Source organism: Cibotium barometz, chromosome 16, assembly GCF_041138505.1.
Source record: "Cibotium barometz isolate CiBa-2024 chromosome 16, ASM4113850v1, whole genome shotgun sequence".
In the NCBI taxonomy this organism is placed as follows: Eukaryota; Viridiplantae; Streptophyta; class Polypodiopsida; order Cyatheales; family Cibotiaceae; genus Cibotium; species Cibotium barometz.
In genome coordinates, this window is record NC_141061.1 from 46967116 (window position 1) to 46987530 (window position 20415).

Sequence of the window (20415 nt, forward strand, 5' to 3'; positions counted from 1 at the left end):
TTTTAATTCAAAAGTGTCATTCTCATCTAAATTGAATTTATGTATAGAAAAATGCATAAAAGATTAAAATTTAATTCAAAAGTGTCATTTTCATTAAAAATGAATTTATGCATAGGAAGATGCATAAAAGATTGATTTTTACTTTGAAAGTATTAATCTCTTTAAATAGAATTTATTCATAAATAAATGTGTAAAGAAATCTTATATCAAATGTAAGAATTCTCTTGTATTCTATAAATAGATAAGAGATGTGATAGGATGTGATAAGAGGTGTGATAAGATGCTTATGAAATAAGTTAGGAGGTGATAAGAGATGTGATAAGAGGTGTGATAAGAGGTGATAAGATGCTTATGAAATAAGTTAGGAGGTGATAAGATGAATTAAGATGTGTATGGGGGGATGAGGTAAGAAGTGTATATGATAGGATAAGATGTATATGGGTTGTGATAGGGCGAGAATGGATGTGATGTAAAAGATTAGATGTGAAGGTATATGGGGTTATATAAATGGGAATGTGGAAATGGATGTATGTATGTGGATGTGTGGATGTGGAGATGGGAGTGTGGATGTATGAACGTGAAAATGGATATATGCATGAAGATATATATGCATAGATGTGAATGTGGATGTAGATGTGGATGTATAGATGTGAATGGATGTGGATGTATAGATGTGAATGGGAATGTGGATGTGGATGTATGTGAATGTGGATGTAGATGTGGATGTATAGATGTGAATGTGGAATGTGGATGTGGATGTATGTGAATGTGAATGTAGATGTGGATGTATGTGAATGTGAATGTAGATGTGGATGTATAGATGAGAATGTGGAATGTGGATGTATAGATGTGGATGTATGGGAATGTGGATGTGGATGTATGTGAATGTGAATGTGGATGTGGATGTATGTATGTATGTGGATGTATGGATGTGTATGTATGAATGTGGATATGGGATGTGGATGTATAAATGAGGATGTGAAAATGGAGGTAAGCATGTAGATGTGGATGTATGAACGTAAAAATGGATATATGCATGAAGATATATATGCATAGATGTGAATGTGGATGTAGATGTGGATGTATAGATGTGAATGGATGTGGATGTATAGATGTGAATGGGAATGTGGATGTGGATGTATGTGAATGTGGATGTAGATGTGGATGTATAGATGTGAATGTGGAATGTGGATGTGGATGTATGTATGTATGTGGATGTAGATGTGGATGTATAGATGTGAATGGGAATGGGAATGTGGATGTATGTGAATGTGAATGTAGATGTGGATGTATAGATGTGAATGTGGAATGTGGATGTATAGATGTGGATGTATGGGAATGTGGATGTGGATGTATGTGAATGTGAATGTGGATGTGGATGTATGTATGTATGTGGATGTAGATGTGGATGTATGGATGTGTATGTATGAATGTGGATATGGGATGTGGATGTATAAATGAGGATGTGAAAATAGAGGTAAGCATGTAGATGTGGATGTATGGATGTGAATGTGGATGTGGATGTGGATGTATGGATGTGGATATGGATGTGTATGTATGAATGTGGATATGGGATGTGGATGTATAAATGAAGATGTGAAAATGGAGATAAGCATGTAGATGTGGATGTATGGATGTGAATGTGGATATGGATGTGGATATGGATGTGAATATATGATATGTGATGTGAAGGAATTTGAAGTGAAGAGATGGAAAATGAGGTGATTGGATGAGTACACATATAAATGGAATGTGGAATAAGTAATGTGGATTAATGAGGAACAATGTGGAAAAATGAGAGTTAATATAGAAACTGTATTTGTAAACTGTTTGTAAATGCTGTTTGTAAATGGCTGTTTTATGTCAAGAATGCTGGGGAAGCATTTTGACCGTCTTGTGATTAAGGTCGTGGAGACCTAACTGATAAAGTTGCAACTGCTGACGGAGAGTCAATGGAGGACGTCTCGCGTAGCAAGGTCGACCGAGGTCTTGACCAGCCTCGGTTCGATTAAAATGGTGAGCTTGCGGTACGGTGGATGAGGGACCAAGGAAGCGGCCTATGAGTGAAGCGCTAGGTCACCTGCGAAGGATCCTAGAGGGTGCTGACCATACGGTGCTCGGGCTCTGGGTCGCCTAGGATACCCACGCGTGCGTCGAGGAAGATATTGGAACAAGGAGTAAGAGTTGTTTTGTGAAACCGGGCATGGATCTGGTTGACTGACCTTGCTGGTCCTCAACGGATGAGTCCATGGCTCTTTTATATGGATCTGTTGGTTGATCTTGCTGATCTTCAACGAGAGTCCATCTTGATAAATGATTATATTGCCGAGTATTATGGGCTAGGAACTATGGAAACGGCCTCTGAGTGGACAGGTGGTGAGCGTTCTAGTTACCAATGATGCCATAGATACTCTGATGATGAAGGAATGATGGGAAATTTGAGAATCAACCGGATAATTTGGAAGACTGTGATCAGTGGTACTATGGTTTCATTAAAGGATTGTTTTAAAGTTAGCTGATGCTAAGAATAAGGCAATTTCATATTGGGTGTGTAAGTGGTGTGCCTAATTTTATTCTTAGCTGATGCTAAGAATAAGGCAATTTCATATTGGGTGTGTAAGTGGTGTGCCTAATTTTATGTTTGCATGAACTTCCGGCTAGGGGGCCTTGGAACTCTTTTCCTTGGTACCCGGGACAAAACCTAACCAAATTCCAAATTGGATCCCATCACTACAGTGGTTGGGCGGTTGGCTAACCCATGGGATCGGATGGGGTTAGGCTGGACTGATGGATCCATAAATCGAGACTCAACTTTTGTTAATACGATAGATAAAGTAAATCCCGGACAGTAATTGTTCTATGGATAGGAATCAACGGCTGTGCCTCTTGAATGGGGAAAAAAGCGTTGATCCCAATGATCCAAGTGCAAGTTTCTTCCTTGATCTGATCTAGTATCTTGAAGATACAATTGGATCAGCTTGATCAGAAATGATCTTGTCTTCGTTAGAGAAAAAAATTATCCTGGTGGAATCGCCCGTGCTTTCCGGTAAGGGAAGTTTTTCCGGGTTCGGTTTTGAAAAAACCGACGGATTAGTCTCTTGTCCGGATATCCGTGGACGAGGCCCCGAATGTGGGACCCCTGTCCCGCGCGAGAAGTGCTACTTCCGCTGCTAGTACCCGAATCCGTTGCTCGGTGGGAACAGGGGGACCTTACAGTTGGTATCAGAGCATTTGGCTAATAAAGATCAACTGAGAAACCAAATATGTCAAAAATTTATCAAGAAGCACAAAAAAGGTTGTAATTGTGTGATATAATTCATACAATTTGATATTCAAACTGAAATTCGTAAATTGGTAATTGGGTCTTCAGATGGAAGTACCGCAATTATATAGAATCCCTGACTTGCTTGAGGCCTAGACATGATGGTATTTACCTTATATTTCCAAGGGCCGTGACTACCGTATATACCGAGAGTATAACTGCAGCTCTTTACTGACAGTATATACGAGTAAATCTAAGACTTGAAATTATAAGCGTTAATGCTATCCAGATGATGATTTCGAATGTGGTTGATATGATTTTTAGTTCTGTTTGGAAACCGATGAATTGATTTGGATTCTGATTGAAAAATGATGATTCCTGAAAATGGATTGAAATGTAATAAGCTGAGCCAAACCACAAGGTGGATGATTGGGACGAGTCCCTGTAATGATAAATGATGAAAATGATTCAGCAAATCACTATGAGATTAGTGGATTGTGCTGTCAAATTGCTACTGTTAACACTTGACCGTTAGATCAAGTTAAGGGATGACAAATTGAGAACTTACTTGACTGAAATTCCCGTGGAGGAATGCTCAGAAGGAAATTTTTCGGTCTAATGGACCTTTATCATGTTAAAGATATGAATGATATGATCTGAATGAATTGTTATTTAATGATGATTTCTAAGGGATATTTATCCCAGTATTCTGTTGGGTTGACCAGAATATAAGGAACCCCAGAATAAAATTGGATCTTAAGAAAAAGAGTTGTCCTCTACTTTATGAGATGAGGACATCTCGCACTTTTTAAGTGGGGTAGAATGTAAGATTCTCCCACAGCCTTCGAGGTATACAGGAGTAAGAATCTCCCTTTTTGATCTTATAATTATTCCCTCTCTAAAATAAAAGAAAGATTCTGTTTAAAAAAGGAAGAACCTTTTTCCTGAATACTTCTCAAGAGTCCCACCTGTTTTAAGGATTCAGAACAACGAGTTCAGAACTGAGAATCGATGTTTTGGATATCAAGGTTTTGGTCTCGAGTACGACCCAAAAGAAGTTCTTTATCTCTTGGGAAGTATAAGAAGTTATCTCCCAGATATTGTGGACCAAAGAAAGTAGGTGATTTAACTTACGTACTTCTTTTATCTCCTCATCTCAAAGTTCTTAATGCCTTCTATAGAAAATTGTGCAATCATGGAAAGACGGCAAAACTTCAGTGGCAAGCTACCGTTGGCTTCTAAGTTACGCTAACTCCTTCCTTTATATAAGTCGTAACTTTTACTTGTCGCTCACAGTAATCTTACTCCCATCGATCTCCTTTCTTCCTAATCTCCTTTCTTCCTAATCTCCTTCATGGCTTGGCAACAAGAATTAGTTTTATCCATAATGATTCCTCACCTTCAAGACGCAAGTGAGTCTGTGAAGAAGGATTTTATAGAACAGTATGAGCGCTCACTTTTCCCTCACTTGGGAACTTCTGTAGCGCAGACCAAATGGCGGACCTATCAAGACATAACTAGGGTAACACCCTGGGGTCAGCAGCACTTTCGCAACAATGTCCGCTTGGCCATGGTTATTGAAGCCTTGGGTTTGGGTCCCCGATACTACTGCGTCATGAGATCAAGGCATCTTGGGTTTTCTGAGCGGGTCTTCTTATTGGCGTGTTTTCTTCCTCATGAGAAGATATGCCTTTACCCCGTTTTTGGCTTGCCTCTCAGAGGTCCTTTTGTTAGATCACCTCATACCACTGAGATAGGTGCGGCAATAACCAGCAGAATCATTCCCATAGATGAGTTACCCTATACTTGTGCAGCTTGTGAATGCTGCTTTTGTGATCATATGATGGACGGGCTTATGGAAGTGTAAAGAGTTTTTCTATCTTTACTGTATAAGTTCCGAGAATGAATAAAGTTTAAATCTTGTTCTTATCTTGAATCTTGCTCTCTTTGAGACTTTTTCTTGGTGGTTAATCCTGATTTAAATTTTTCTCTAAGTCTCATAACTCGTGCATCTTGCGAAATTATCCCAGTTTGCGAGATGAGGACATCTCGCGTTTTTTAAGTGGGGTAGAATGTAAGATTCCTCCCCCAAACCCCTTTTTGATGTCTAGGATCTTCTTCTATAATCAATCCCTCTTCAGAAATGTAAAAGACTTGTTTCTAACTGTTTTAACCTAGAGAGAGAAAATATTCTAGAGAGAGAATATTCAGATTTTTAATATTTTTAGATAGAAAATTATCTCATCTTATTAAAATAAGTTCCCCTGAAACAGAAATTCAAAAAAGAACTTTCCAATGTGCAATTGGAATTAATTAGAAATGTGTATAAAGGACCTTAGTCTAAGGGTGTAGATTTTCAAAAAATTTTGGATTATGGTCCAATTAAGGTTCCTATGGGCCAATAGCATCAATCCATGTGTAGGGAGGAGATAAATCCAATTTGAAAAAGAAGATACCCAAAAATGAGTAAATGCTCACATAAGATGAAGAGTTGAAAATGTACAAGGTTTATTAGTAAAAAAATTATGAGCAATATTAAAAGTATGACATATGTAAGGAAGAGGAGTTCTTTAAAGGAGGTGCATATTTCACATAAGATGAAGAGTTGACAATGTACAAGGTTTATTAGTAAAAAATTATGAGCAATATTAAAAGTATGACATATGTAAGGAAGAGGAGTTCTTTAAAGGAGGTGCATATTTCACATAAGATGAAGAGTTGAAAATGTACAAGGTTTATTAGTAAAAAATTATGAGCAATATTAAAAGTATGACATATGTAAGAAAGGGGAGTTCTTTAAAGGAGGTGCATATTTCACATAAGATGAAGAGTTGAAAATGTACAAGGTTTATTAGTAAAAAAACTATGAGCAATATTAAAAATATGACATATGTAAGGAAGGGGAGTTCTTTAAAGGAGGTGCATATTTCACATGCTTGAATGAGTTTTAAACTCATAAAAATTGAGATATTTCATCTCTCCTCTCTCCTCATTTAAGTCTAGTTCCAAAAAGTTAACTTAACTGACCTAAAAATGGTCAAATATTGACCAAACTGATTTAGAAAATTCTAGAATCAGTTTGTTTGGTTAGGAGCTCAATTTTTCCTATAAATAGAAGCCTCCCCCTTGTTGAAAAATATATAGTGTTTATGCATCGTTACTCTACTCCACCTAAGCCAAGAACTGTGAATTCATTTAATAATTCACTAGTTTTTGGAGCTTCCCTCTTTCTTCAATCCCCATTAGTGGCTCCATCAACATACTTAACCAATTGATTGGTTGGGGGCCTCTACCGTGAACAAAGAATCAAGCAAGTTGTAAGGTAATTAGTGAATATTGATCTTTCTATAATTTCTCAATGTTTCTCTCTTCTCAACCCCTCTCAAGCTTGAGAAGTTTAATTGGTATGGTTTTTTTTTAAATGCTATTGAAGTTTGAATAGTAGTGAAGAGTTACATAATTTAATAAATGCTATTGAAGTTAATTTTCATTTATGTTTAAATTCTAATGATTCTTATGTAAATTCTCTCTCTCACTCAAGAAATGGTCATACTCATGACCCGTTCTCAATCCAAATCAAGCTTTTCATAAAGCTTTTCCTTAACCCAAGATTAAGGCCAAATTAATGGCTTTTTTCTATGCTTTTAGTTTATGAATATTGATGATTCAATCCATTATGGATTAATAATCCAATTAGAGATCATTTTAATTATTTCCTTAATGATAAGCATTATCCCTTAGAAAAATTGAGATTTATCAGTCATAGCAGCGGAGCTATGGCAAAATTTTTATAAAAATTATGCATAAAATAATCTCATTCAAAGCATAAAAAGAGGACTTCCTACCATATTCTAGGAATTATCATCCTAGATTAATTGAAAGAATTTCATTACAATCATGGAGAAATTGAATTTTAATATTAGGCATAATGGATAAATTTTTATATCAAAAGTGTTATTTTTACCATTTTTATTTCATGCATAGAAGTATGCATAATGGAAAAATTTTTATATCAAAAGTGTTACTTTTATCATATTGGATTTCATGCATAGAGGTATGCATAAAAGTTGATTATTTTATTATAAAAGTGTGACTTTTATCATAATTGAATTTCATGCATATAGGTATGCATAAAAGATATTCGTTTTATACTAAAAGTGTGATTTTCCTCATAAATGGATTTTATGCTTAACTTAGATGCATAAGAGAAATTTTTTTATTCTAAAAGTGTAATTCCTACCAAATTGAATTTATGCATAAGAAGATGCATAAAAGATTGATTTTTTTAATTCAAAAGTGTCATTCTCATCTAAATTGAATTTATGTATAGAAAAATGCATAAAAGATTAAAATTTAATTCAAAAGTGTCATTTTCATTAAAAATGAATTTATGCATAGGAAGATGCATAAAAGATTGATTTTTACTTTGAAAGTATTAATCTCTTTAAATAGAATTTATTCATAAATAAATGTGTAAAGAAATCTTATATCAAATGTAAGAATTCTCTTGTATTCTATAAATAGATAAGAGATGTGATAGGATGTGATAAGAGGTGTGATAAGATGCTTATGAAATAAGTTAGGAGGTGATAAGAGATGTGATAAGAGGTGTGATAAGAGGTGATAAGATGCTTATGAAATAAGTTAGGAGGTGATAAGATGAATTAAGATGTGTATGGGGGGATGAGGTAAGAAGTGTATATGATAGGATAAGATGTATATGGGTTGTGATAGGGCGAGAATGGATGTGATGTAAAAGATTAGATGTGAAGGTATATGGGGTTATATAAATGGGAATGTGGAAATGGATGTATGTATGTGGATGTGTGGATGTGGAGATGGGAGTGTGGATGTATGAACGTGAAAATGGATATATGCATGAAGATATATATGCATAGATGTGAATGTGGATGTAGATGTGGATGTATAGATGTGAATGGATGTGGATGTATAGATGTGAATGGGAATGTGGATGTGGATGTATGTGAATGTGGATGTAGATGTGGATGTATAGATGTGAATGTGGAATGTGGATGTGGATGTATGTGAATGTGAATGTAGATGTGGATGTATGTGAATGTGAATGTAGATGTGGATGTATAGATGAGAATGTGGAATGTGGATGTATAGATGTGGATGTATGGGAATGTGGATGTGGATGTATGTGAATGTGAATGTGGATGTGGATGTATGTATGTATGTGGATGTATGGATGTGTATGTATGAATGTGGATATGGGATGTGGATGTATAAATGAGGATGTGAAAATGGAGGTAAGCATGTAGATGTGGATGTATGAACGTAAAAATGGATATATGCATGAAGATATATATGCATAGATGTGAATGTGGATGTAGATGTGGATGTATAGATGTGAATGGATGTGGATGTATAGATGTGAATGGGAATGTGGATGTGGATGTATGTGAATGTGGATGTAGATGTGGATGTATAGATGTGAATGTGGAATGTGGATGTGGATGTATGTATGTATGTGGATGTAGATGTGGATGTATAGATGTGAATGGGAATGGGGATGTGGATGTATGTGAATGTGAATGTAGATGTGGATGTATAGATGTGAATGTGAAATGTGGATGTATAGATGTGGATGTATGGGAATGTGGATGTGGATGTATGTGAATGTGAATGTGGATGTGGATGTATGTATGTATGTGGATGTAGATGTGGATGTATGGATGTGTATGTATGAATGTGGATATGGGATGTGGATGTATAAATGAGGATGTGAAAATAGAGGTAAGCATGTAGATGTGGATGTATGGATGTGAATGTGGATGTGGATGTGGATGTATGGATGTGGATATGGATGTGTATGTATGAATGTGGATATGGGATGTGGATGTATAAATGAAGATGTGAAAATGGAGATAAGCATGTAGATGTGGATGTATGGATGTGAATGTGGATATGGATGTGGATATGGATGTGAATATATGATATGTGATGTGAAGGAATTTGAAGTGAAGAGATGGAAAATGAGGTGATTGGATGAGTACACATATAAATGGAATGTGGAATAAGTAATGTGGATTAATGAGGAACAATGTGGAAAAATGAGAGTTAATATAGAAACTGTATTTGTAAACTGTTTGTAAATGCTGTTTGTAAATGGCTGTTTTATGTCAAGAATGCTGGGGAAGCATTTTGACCGTCTTGTGATTAAGGTCGTGGAGACCTAACTGATAAAGTTGCAACTGCTGACGGAGAGTCAATGGAGGACGTCTCGCGTAGCAAGGTCGACCGAGGTCTTGACCAGCCTCGGTTCGATTAAAATGGTGAGCTTGCGGTACGGTGGATGAGGGACCAAGGAAGCGGCCTATGAGTGAAGCGCTAGGTCACCTGCGAAGGATCCTAGAGGGTGCTGACCATACGGTGCTCGGGCTCTGGGTCGCCTAGGATACCCACGCGTGCGTCGAGGAAGATATTGGAACAAGGAGTAAGAGTTGTTTTGTGAAACCGGGCATGGATCTGGTTGACTGACCTTGCTGGTCCTCAACGGATGAGTCCATGGCTCTTTTATATGGATCTGTTGGTTGATCTTGCTGATCTTCAACGAGAGTCCATCTTGATAAATGATTATATTGCCGAGTATTATGGGCTAGGAACTATGGAAACGGCCTCTGAGTGGACAGGTGGTGAGCGTTCTAGTTACCAATGATGCCATAGATACTCTGATGATGAAGGAATGATGGGAAATTTGAGAATCAACCGGATAATTTGGAAGACTGTGATCAGTGGTACTATGGTTTCATTAAAGGATTGTTTTAAAGTTAGCTGATGCTAAGAATAAGGCAATTTCATATTGGGTGTGTAAGTGGTGTGCCTAATTTTATTCTTAGCTGATGCTAAGAATAAGGCAATTTCATATTGGGTGTGTAAGTGGTGTGCCTAATTTTATGTTTGCATGAACTTCCGGCTAGGGGGCCTTGGAACTCTTTTCCTTGGTACCCGGGACAAAACCTAACCAAATTCCAAATTGGATCCCATCACTACAGTGGTTGGGCGGTTGGCTAACCCATGGGATCGGATGGGGTTAGGCTGGACTGATGGATCCATAAATCGAGACTCAACTTTTGTTAATACGATAGATAAAGTAAATCCCGGACAGTAATTGTTCTATGGATAGGAATCAACGGCTGTGCCTCTTGAATGGGGAAAAAAGCGTTGATCCCAATGATCCAAGTGCAAGTTTCTTCCTTGATCTGATCTAGTATCTTGAAGATACAATTGGATCAGCTTGATCAGAAATGATCTTGTCTTCGTTAGAGAAAAAAATTATCCTGGTGGAATCGCCCGTGCTTTCCGGTAAGGGAAGTTTTTCCGGGTTCGGTTTTGAAAAAACCGACGGATTAGTCTCTTGTCCGGATATCCGTGGACGAGGCCCCGAATGTGGGACCCCTGTCCCGCGCGAGAAGTGCTACTTCCGCTGCTAGTACCCGAATCCGTTGCTCGGTGGGAACAGGGGGACCTTACAGTTGGTATCAGAGCATTTGGCTAATAAAGATCAACTGAGAAACCAAATATGTCAAAAATTTATCAAGAAGCACAAAAAAGGTTGTAATTGTGTGATATAATTCATACAATTTGATATTCAAACTGAAATTCGTAAATTGGTAATTGGGTCTTCAGATGGAAGTACCGCAATTATATAGAATCCCTGACTTGCTTGAGGCCTAGACATGATGGTATTTACCTTATATTTCCAAGGGCCGTGACTACCGTATATACCGAGAGTATAACTGCAGCTCTTTACTGACAGTATATACGAGTAAATCTAAGACTTGAAATTATAAGCGTTAATGCTATCCAGATGATGATTTCGAATGTGGTTGATATGATTTTTAGTTCTGTTTGGAAACCGATGAATTGATTTGGATTCTGATTGAAAAATGATGATTCCTGAAAATGGATTGAAATGTAATAAGCTGAGCCAAACCACAAGGTGGATGATTGGGACGAGTCCCTGTAATGATAAATGATGAAAATGATTCAGCAAATCACTATGAGATTAGTGGATTGTGCTGTCAAATTGCTACTGTTAACACTTGACCGTTAGATCAAGTTAAGGGATGACAAATTGAGAACTTACTTGACTGAAATTCCCGTGGAGGAATGCTCAGAAGGAAATTTTTCGGTCTAATGGACCTTTATCATGTTAAAGATATGAATGATATGATCTGAATGAATTGTTATTTAATGATGATTTCTAAGGGATATTTATCCCAGTATTCTGTTGGGTTGACCAGAATATAAGGAACCCCAGAATAAAATTGGATCTTAAGAAAAAGAGTTGTCCTCTACTTTATGAGATGAGGACATCTCGCACTTTTTAAGTGGGGTAGAATGTAAGATTCTCCCACAGCCTTCGAGGTATACAGGAGTAAGAATCTCCCTTTTTGATCTTATAATTATTCCCTCTCTAAAATAAAAGAAAGATTCTGTTTAAAAAAGGAAGAACCTTTTTCCTGAATACTTCTCAAGAGTCCCACCTGTTTTAAGGATTCAGAACAACGAGTTCAGAACTGAGAATCGATGTTTTGGATATCAAGGTTTTGGTCTCGAGTACGACCCAAAAGAAGTTCTTTATCTCTTGGGAAGTATAAGAAGTTATCTCCCAGATATTGTGGACCAAAGAAAGTAGGTGATTTAACTTACGTACTTCTTTTATCTCCTCATCTCAAAGTTCTTAATGCCTTCTATAGAAAATTGTGCCAAACCCAAATCATGGAAAGACGGTAAAACTTCAGTGGCAAGCTACCGTTGGCTTCTAAGTTACGCTAACTCCTTCCTTTATATAAGTCGTAACTTTTACTTGTCGCTCACAGTAATCTTACTCCCATCGATCTCCTTTCTTCCTAATCTCCTTCATGGCTTGGCAACAAGAATTAGTTTTATCCATAATGATTCCTCACCTTCAAGACGCAAGTGAGTCTGTGAAGAAGGATTTTATAGAACAGTATGAGCGCTCACTTTTCCCTCACTTGGGAACTTCTGTAGCGCAGACCAAATGGCGGACCTATCAAGACATAACTAGGGTAACACCCTGGGGTCAGCAGCACTTTCGCAACAATGTCCGCTTGGCCATGGTTATTGAAGCCTTGGGTTTGGGTCCCCGATACTACTGCGTCATGAGATCAAGGCATCTTGGGTTTTCTGAGCGGGTCTTCTTATTGGCGTGTTTTCTTCCTCATGAGAAGATATGCCTTTACCCCGTTTTTGGCTTGCCTCTCAGAGGTCCTTTTGTTAGATCACCTCATACCACTGAGATAGGTGCGGCAATAACCAGCAGAATCATTCCCATAGATGAGTTACCCTATACTTGTGCAGCTTGTGAATGCTGCTTTTGTGATCATATGATGGACGGGCTTATGGAAGTGTAAAGAGTTTTTCTATCTTTACTGTATAAGTTCCGAGAATGAATAAAGTTTAAATCTTGTTCTTATCTTGAATCTTGCTCTCTTTGAGACTTTTTCTTGGTGGTTAATCCTGATTTAAATTTTTCTCTAAGTCTCATAACTCGTGCATCTTGCGAAATTATCCCAGTTTGCGAGATGAGGACATCTCGCGTTTTTTAAGTGGGGTAGAATGTAAGATTCCTCCCCCAAACCCCTTTTTGATGTCTAGGATCTTCTTCTATAATCAATCCCTCTTCAGAAATGTAAAAGACTTGTTTCTAACTGTTTTAACCTAGAGAGAGAAAATATTCTAGAGAGAGAATATTCAGATTTTTAATATTTTTAGATAGAAAATTATCTCATCTTATTAAAATAAGTTCCCCTGAAACAGAAATTCAAAAAAGAACTTTCCAATGTGCAATTGGAATTAATTAGAAATGTGTATAAAGGACCTTAGTCTAAGGGTGTAGATTTTCAAAAAATTTTGGATTATGGTCCAATTAAGGTTCCTATGGGCCAATAGCATCAATCCATGTGTAGGGAGGAGATAAATCCAATTTGAAAAAGAAGATACCCAAAAATGAGTAAATGCTCACATAAGATGAAGAGTTGAAAATGTACAAGGTTTATTAGTAAAAAAATTATGAGCAATATTAAAAGTATGACATATGTAAGGAAGAGGAGTTCTTTAAAGGAGGTGCATATTTCACATAAGATGAAGAGTTGACAATGTACAAGGTTTATTAGTAAAAAATTATGAGCAATATTAAAAGTATGACATATGTAAGGAAGAGGAGTTCTTTAAAGGAGGTGCATATTTCACATAAGATGAAGAGTTGAAAATGTACAAGGTTTATTAGTAAAAAATTATGAGCAATATTAAAAGTATGACATATGTAAGGAAGGGGAGTTCTTTAAAGGAGGTGCATATTTCACATAAGATGAAGAGTTGAAAATGTACAAGGTTTATTAGTAAAAAAACTATGAGCAATATTAAAAATATGACATATGTAAGGAAGGGGAGTTCTTTAAAGGAGGTGCATATTTCACATGCTTGAATGAGTTTTAAACTCATAAAAATTGAGATATTTCATCTCTCCTCTCTCCTCATTTAAGTCTAGTTCCAAAAAGTTAGCTTAACTGACCTAAAAATGGTCAAATATTGACCAAACTGATTTAGAAAATTCTAGAATCAGTTTGTTTGGTTAGGAGCTCAATTTTTCCTATAAATAGAAGCCTCCCCCTTGTTGAAAAATATATAGTGTTTATGCATCGTTACTCTACTCCACCTAAGCCAAGAACTGTGAATTCATTTAATAATTCACTAGTTTTTGGAGCTTCCCTCTTTCTTCAATCCCCATTAGTGGCTCCATCAACATACTTAACCAATTGATTGGTTGGGGGCCTCTACCGTGAACAAAGAATCAAGCAAGTTGTAAGGTAATTAGTGAATATTGATCTTTCTATAATTTCTCAATGTTTCTCTCTTCTCAACCCCTCTCAAGCTTGAGAAGTTTAATTGGTATGGTTTTTTTTTAAATGCTATTGAAGTTTGAATAGTAGTGAAGAGTTACATAATTTAATAAATGCTATTGAAGTTAATTTTTATTTATGTTTAAATTCTAATGATTCTTATGTAAATTCTCTCTCTCACTCAAGAAATGGTCATACTCATGACCCGTTCTCAATCCAAATCAAGCTTTTCATAAAGCTTTTCCTTAACCCAAGATTAAGGCCAAATTAATGGCTTTTTTCTATGCTTTTAGTTTATGAATATTGATGATTCAATCCATTATGGATTAATAATCCAATTAGAGATCATTTTAATTATTTCCTTAATGATAAGCATTATCCCTTAGAAAAATTGAGATTTATCAGTCATAGCAGCGGAGCTATGGCAAAATTTTTATAAAAATTATGCATAAAATAATCTCATTCAAAGCATAAAAAGAGGACTTCCTACCATATTCTAGGAATTATCATCCTAGATTAATTGAAAGAATTTCATTACAATCATGGAGAAATTGAATTTTAATATTAGGCATAATGGATAAATTTTTATATCAAAAGTGTTATTTTTACCATTTTTATTTCATGCATAGAAGTATGCATAATGGAAAAATTTTTATATCAAAAGTGTTACTTTTATCATATTGGATTTCATGCATAGAGGTATGCATAAAAGTTGATTATTTTATTATAAAAGTGTGACTTTTATCATAATTGAATTTCATGCATATAGGTATGCATAAAAGATATTCTTTTTATACTAAAAGTGTGATTTTCCTCATAAATGGATTTTATGCTTAACTTAGATGCATAAGAGAAATTTTTTTATTCTAAAAGTGTAATTCCTACCAAATTGAATTTATGTATAAGAAGATGCATAAAAGATTGATTTTTTTAATTCAAAAGTGTCATTCTCATCTAAATTGAATTTATGTATAGAAAAATGCATAAAAGATTAAAATTTAATTCAAAAGTGTCATTTTCATTAAAAATGAATTTATGCATAGGAAGATGCATAAAAGATTGATTTTTACTTTGAAAGTATTAATCTCTTTAAATAGAATTTATTCATAAATAAATGTGTAAAGAAATCTTATATCAAATGTAAGAATTCTCTTCTTTTCTATAAATAGATAAGAGATGTGATAGGATGTGATAAGAGGTGTGATAAGATGCTTATGAAATAAGTTAGGAGGTAATAAGAGATGTGATAAGAGGTGTGATAAGAGGTGATAAGATGCTTATGAAATAAGTTAGGAGGTGATAAGATGAATTAAGATGTGTATGGGGGGATGAGGTAAGAAGTGTATATGATAGGATAAGATGTATATGGGTTGTGATAGGGCGAGAATGGATGTGATGTAAAAGATTAGATGTGAAGGTATATGGGGTTATATAAATGGGAATGTGGAAATGGATGTATGTATGTGGATGTGTGGATGTGGAGATGGGAGTGTGGATGTATGAACGTGAAAATGGATATATGCATGAAGATATATATGCATAGATGTGAATGTGGATGTAGATGTGGATGTATAGATGTGAATGGATGTGGATGTATAGATGTGAATGGGAATGTGGATGTGGATGTATGTGAATGTGGATGTAGATGTGGATGTATAGATGTGAATGTGGAATGTGGATGTGGATGTATGTGAATGTGAATGTAGATGTGGATGTATGTGAATGTGAATGTAGATGTGGATGTATAGATGAGAATGTGGAATGTGGATGTATAGATGTGGATGTATGGGAATGTGGATGTGGATGTATGTGAATGTGAATATGGATGTGGATGTATGTATGTATGTGGATGTATGGATGTGTATGTATGAATGTGGATATGGGATGTGGATGTATAAATGAGGATGTGAAAATGGAGGTAAGCATGTAGATGTGGATGTATGAACGTAAAAATGGATATATGCATGAAGATATATATGCATAGATGTGAATGTGGATGTAGATGTGGATGTATAGATGTGAATGGATGTGGATGTATAGATGTGAATGGGAATGTGGATGTGGATGTATGTGAATGTGGATGTAGATGTGGATGTATAGATGTGAATGTGGAATGTGGATGTGGATGTATGTATGTATGTGGATGTAGATGTGGATGTATAGATGTGAATGGGAATGGGGATGTGGATGTATGTGAATGTGAATGTAGATGTGGATGTATAGATGTGAATGTGGAATGTGGATGTATAGATGTGGATGTATGGGAATGTGGATGTGGATGTATGTGAATGTGAATGTGGATGTGGATGTATGTATGTATGTGGATGTAGATGTGGATGTATGGATGTGTATGTATGAATGTGGATATGGGATGTGGATGTATAAATGAGGATGTGAAAATAGAGGTAAGCATGTAGATGTGGATGTATGGATGTGAATGTGGATGTGGATGTGGATGTATGGATGTGGATATGGATGTGTATGTATGAATGTGGATATGGGATGTGGATGTATAAATGAAGATGTGAAAATGGAGATAAGCATGTAGATGTGGATGTATGGATGTGAATGTGGATATGGATGTGGATGTATGGATGTGGATATGGATGTGAATATATGATATGTGATGTGAAGGAATTTGAAGTGAAGAGATGGAAAATGAGGTGATTGGATGAGTACACATATAAATGGAATGTGGAATAAGTAATGTGGATTAATGAGGAACAATGTGGAAAAATGAGAGTTAATATAGAAACTGTATTTGTAAACTGTTTGTAAATGCTGTTTGTAAATGGCTGTTTTATGTCAAGAATGCTGGGGAAGCATTTTGACCGTCTTGTGATTAAGGTCGTGGAGACCTAACTGATAAAGTTGCAACTGCTGACGGAGAGTCAATGGAGGACGTCTCGCGTAGCAAGGTCGACCGAGGTCTTGACCAACCTCGGTTCGATTAAAATGGTGAGCTTCCGGTACGGTGGATGAGGGACCAAGGAAGCGGCCTATGAGTGAAGCGCTAGGTCACCTGCGAAGGATCCTAGAGGGTGCTGACCATACGGTGCTCGGGCTCTGGGTCGCCTAGGATACCCACGCGTGCGTCGAGGAAGATATTGGAACAAGGAGTAAGAGTTGTTTTGTGAAACCGGGCATGGATCTGGTTGATTGACCTTGCTGGTCCTCAACGGATGAGTCCATGGCTCTTTTATATGGATCTGTTGGTTGATCTTGCTGATCTTCAACGAGAGTCCATCTTGATAAATGATTATATTGCCGAGTATTATGGGCTAGGAACTATGGAAACGGCCTCTGAGTGGACAGGTGGTGAGCGTTCTAGTTGCCAATGATGCCATAGATACTCTGATGATGAAGGAATGATGGGAAATTTGAGAATCAACCGGATAATTTGGAAGACTGTGATCAGTGGTACTATGGTTTCATTAAAGGATTGTTTTAAAGTTAGCTGATGCTAAGAATAAGGCAATTTCATATTGGGTGTGTAAGTGGTGTGCCTAATTTTATGTTTGCATGAACTTCCGGCTAGGGGGCCTTGGAACTCTTTTCCTTGGTACCCGGGACAAAACCTAACCAAATTCCAAATTGGATCCCATCACTACAGTGGTTGGGCGGTTGGCTAACCCATGGGATCGGATGGGGTTAGGCTGGACTGATGGATCCGTAAATCGAGACTCAACTTTTGTTAATACGATAGATAAAGTAAATCCCGGACAGTAATTGTTCTATGGATAGGAATCAACGGCTGTGCCTCTTGAATGGGGAAAAAAGCGTTGATCCCAATGATCCAAGTGCAAGTTTCTTCCTTGATCTGATCTAGTATCTTGAAGATACAATTGGATCAGCTTGATCAGAAATGATCTTGTCTTCGTTAGAGAAAAAAATTATCCTGGTGGAATCGCCTGTGCTTTCCGGTAAGGGAAGTTTTTCCGGGTTCGGTTTTGGAAAAACCGACGGATTAGTCTCTTGTCCGGATATCCGTGGACGAGGCCCCGAATGTGGGACCCTTGTCCCGCACGAGAAGTGCTACTTCCGCTGCTAGTACCCGAATCCGTTGCTCGGTGGGAACAGGGGGACCTCACACAATTAATGCCTGACCACAAAAGTTTAAAAATGGATCTTTACTCAACCACAATTAAACATGAGACTAAGATGATGGATCCAAATTTTGTATGGATATGATTTTGATATAAAGTATAGGCTAGAAAAAGAAAATGTAGTTGCTAATGCTAGGAAAAGAAAATATAGCTGTGCTGATACTGTTTAGCAAAAAATCATTTGTTGCTGTTATTTTTATTATCCCTTCAACTACTATCTAAAAAGGTATTGAAAAATCAGGCAGCCTCAAAACAAGAAAGGTTACCGATATATAGCCGTTAGCTTATCAAAGCTACTCTAAAAATCATGGGTACCATTACTGCCATCTTTGGGCTTTATATTTTGTAGGTTTTAGTCCACCTCATTTTCAACTTGCCAATATGCATCCCTATTCTTGAATTGAATAATAGGACATCATCTCCTTCTTCAAATATTTTTTTAGCTTGTTGTTCGTGCTCACCTATATCTTCTTTGTCTTTTGCATTATCTTAGTGATCCAGGTGCTAAGTCCTCTTTCTTCATCCAGTTCAATCAACCTAAATTCTATGGTTCTCTGAGTCTTTTGGACTTGACCTTTCTGTGATAGTTTTTCTAAGACTACGCCACTAAGAATTATACGGGTACTACTACCTTTCCATACCATAATGAAAGGTGTGTGAGGCTAGTTGTGTCCTTGTGGGCTATTCAAAAATCCCATAATGTAGAGTGTAGTTTACTATCCCAATAGTTCCTATTCTCATTCACCGTTTTGATTAGAATTTCTTTTCCAATATGAATGACTGTTGTGAGGCCATTTTCATAGGGGGAATATATGGATTAGAATTCCTCTCGAAATCTTATGGGTCCTGACTAGGCTTGGCCATTTGCCTACGGGACAATATATTGGGGAATTTTTGTGCACGACCATGTGCTGTTCCATCAGTTTCCTGATCACCTCATTTAGGAAGTGGGCGTCTTGATCACTTTACTAGCTTAATTGGGAGACCCAAACCTTGTCTCATGAGATAACCTCATATAAGAACTTGGCAACAATTGAGTCTACTTTGTATTTCCTCATTGTCTTTGCCTCCACCCATTTGGTGCAATAATGTGTTGCTACTACCGAGATGTGCTTGTTTCCTATTTTTGGGCTAGAAGTTTGAATGGTCACCCAAAGTCCAAGCCCCACTTCTAGAATAGGTCTAGACACAATACAATTTGGTGAGGCATCTTATCTATTGCACGATCATCCTCATGAAACCGTATCGATGTAGTCGGCATCCTCATCATCAAGAACATAATCACGATAACACAAAAGTGTGGGACACTCAATCATGTCATCAAAATAAGAATCAGCCCATGCAAACAGTGCCAAACCATCTTTGTCGATGTAACAAAGCAATGAAGTCTCCACTTGGACCATTTGGCACACATCTCCTCCTCATTGAACAAATGCCCCAAATGACTAGGCATCAAACTCTGAAGCTTGAACAACTAATATTGACATGAATATGTCACCTCGGCATAGCAAGAAATCGGTGAGTGAGATGTAGAGGTCTAAGCCTCAAAGTGCCAAAGGCATGTGCCAATGCAGCAAAAGAGAATTGATTTACGACACGAGATGGAAAATCAAACTAGCAATTGTAGAGCCATGACGATAATGCATGAACAATGCTCTTCTACCAATCACAACAAGTAGAAATGCTATCAAAATGATGTCAATGATGAGTGAAGTCGCACCATGGGGATCAGATGAAGGGTAAAAGTAGCAAGCCAAAACACGATGCACAATGCGTGTGAAAAAACCACAATGAATGCTCAAAGTGTGAACAAGCTCTATAAAACCCCCAAAGTGTGCCTTCCTCAATGCCCTAAGTGTGTGAATAAAGGCTAGCAATGCACAAGGACTCACACTACATGTGAACAAAACTAGGAATGTAGAAACTCCTACAAACAAGCCCCAAGAATACTCAATTACACTCATGTCTGAATGACTCATTCACACCCAAGCGTGTGTGTAACCCCACCCTAAATAGGAAACAAGGTAGATGGGTAGTGTAAATGCACAAGGTCCAGGTTTCAATTGTGAATTGGAATGAAGTGCGGAGAGGTTTTAGATAGAGAGGGTTAGCGTGGACATCTAAGATGTGTGAAAGATTAAAAAAGGAACCCCTA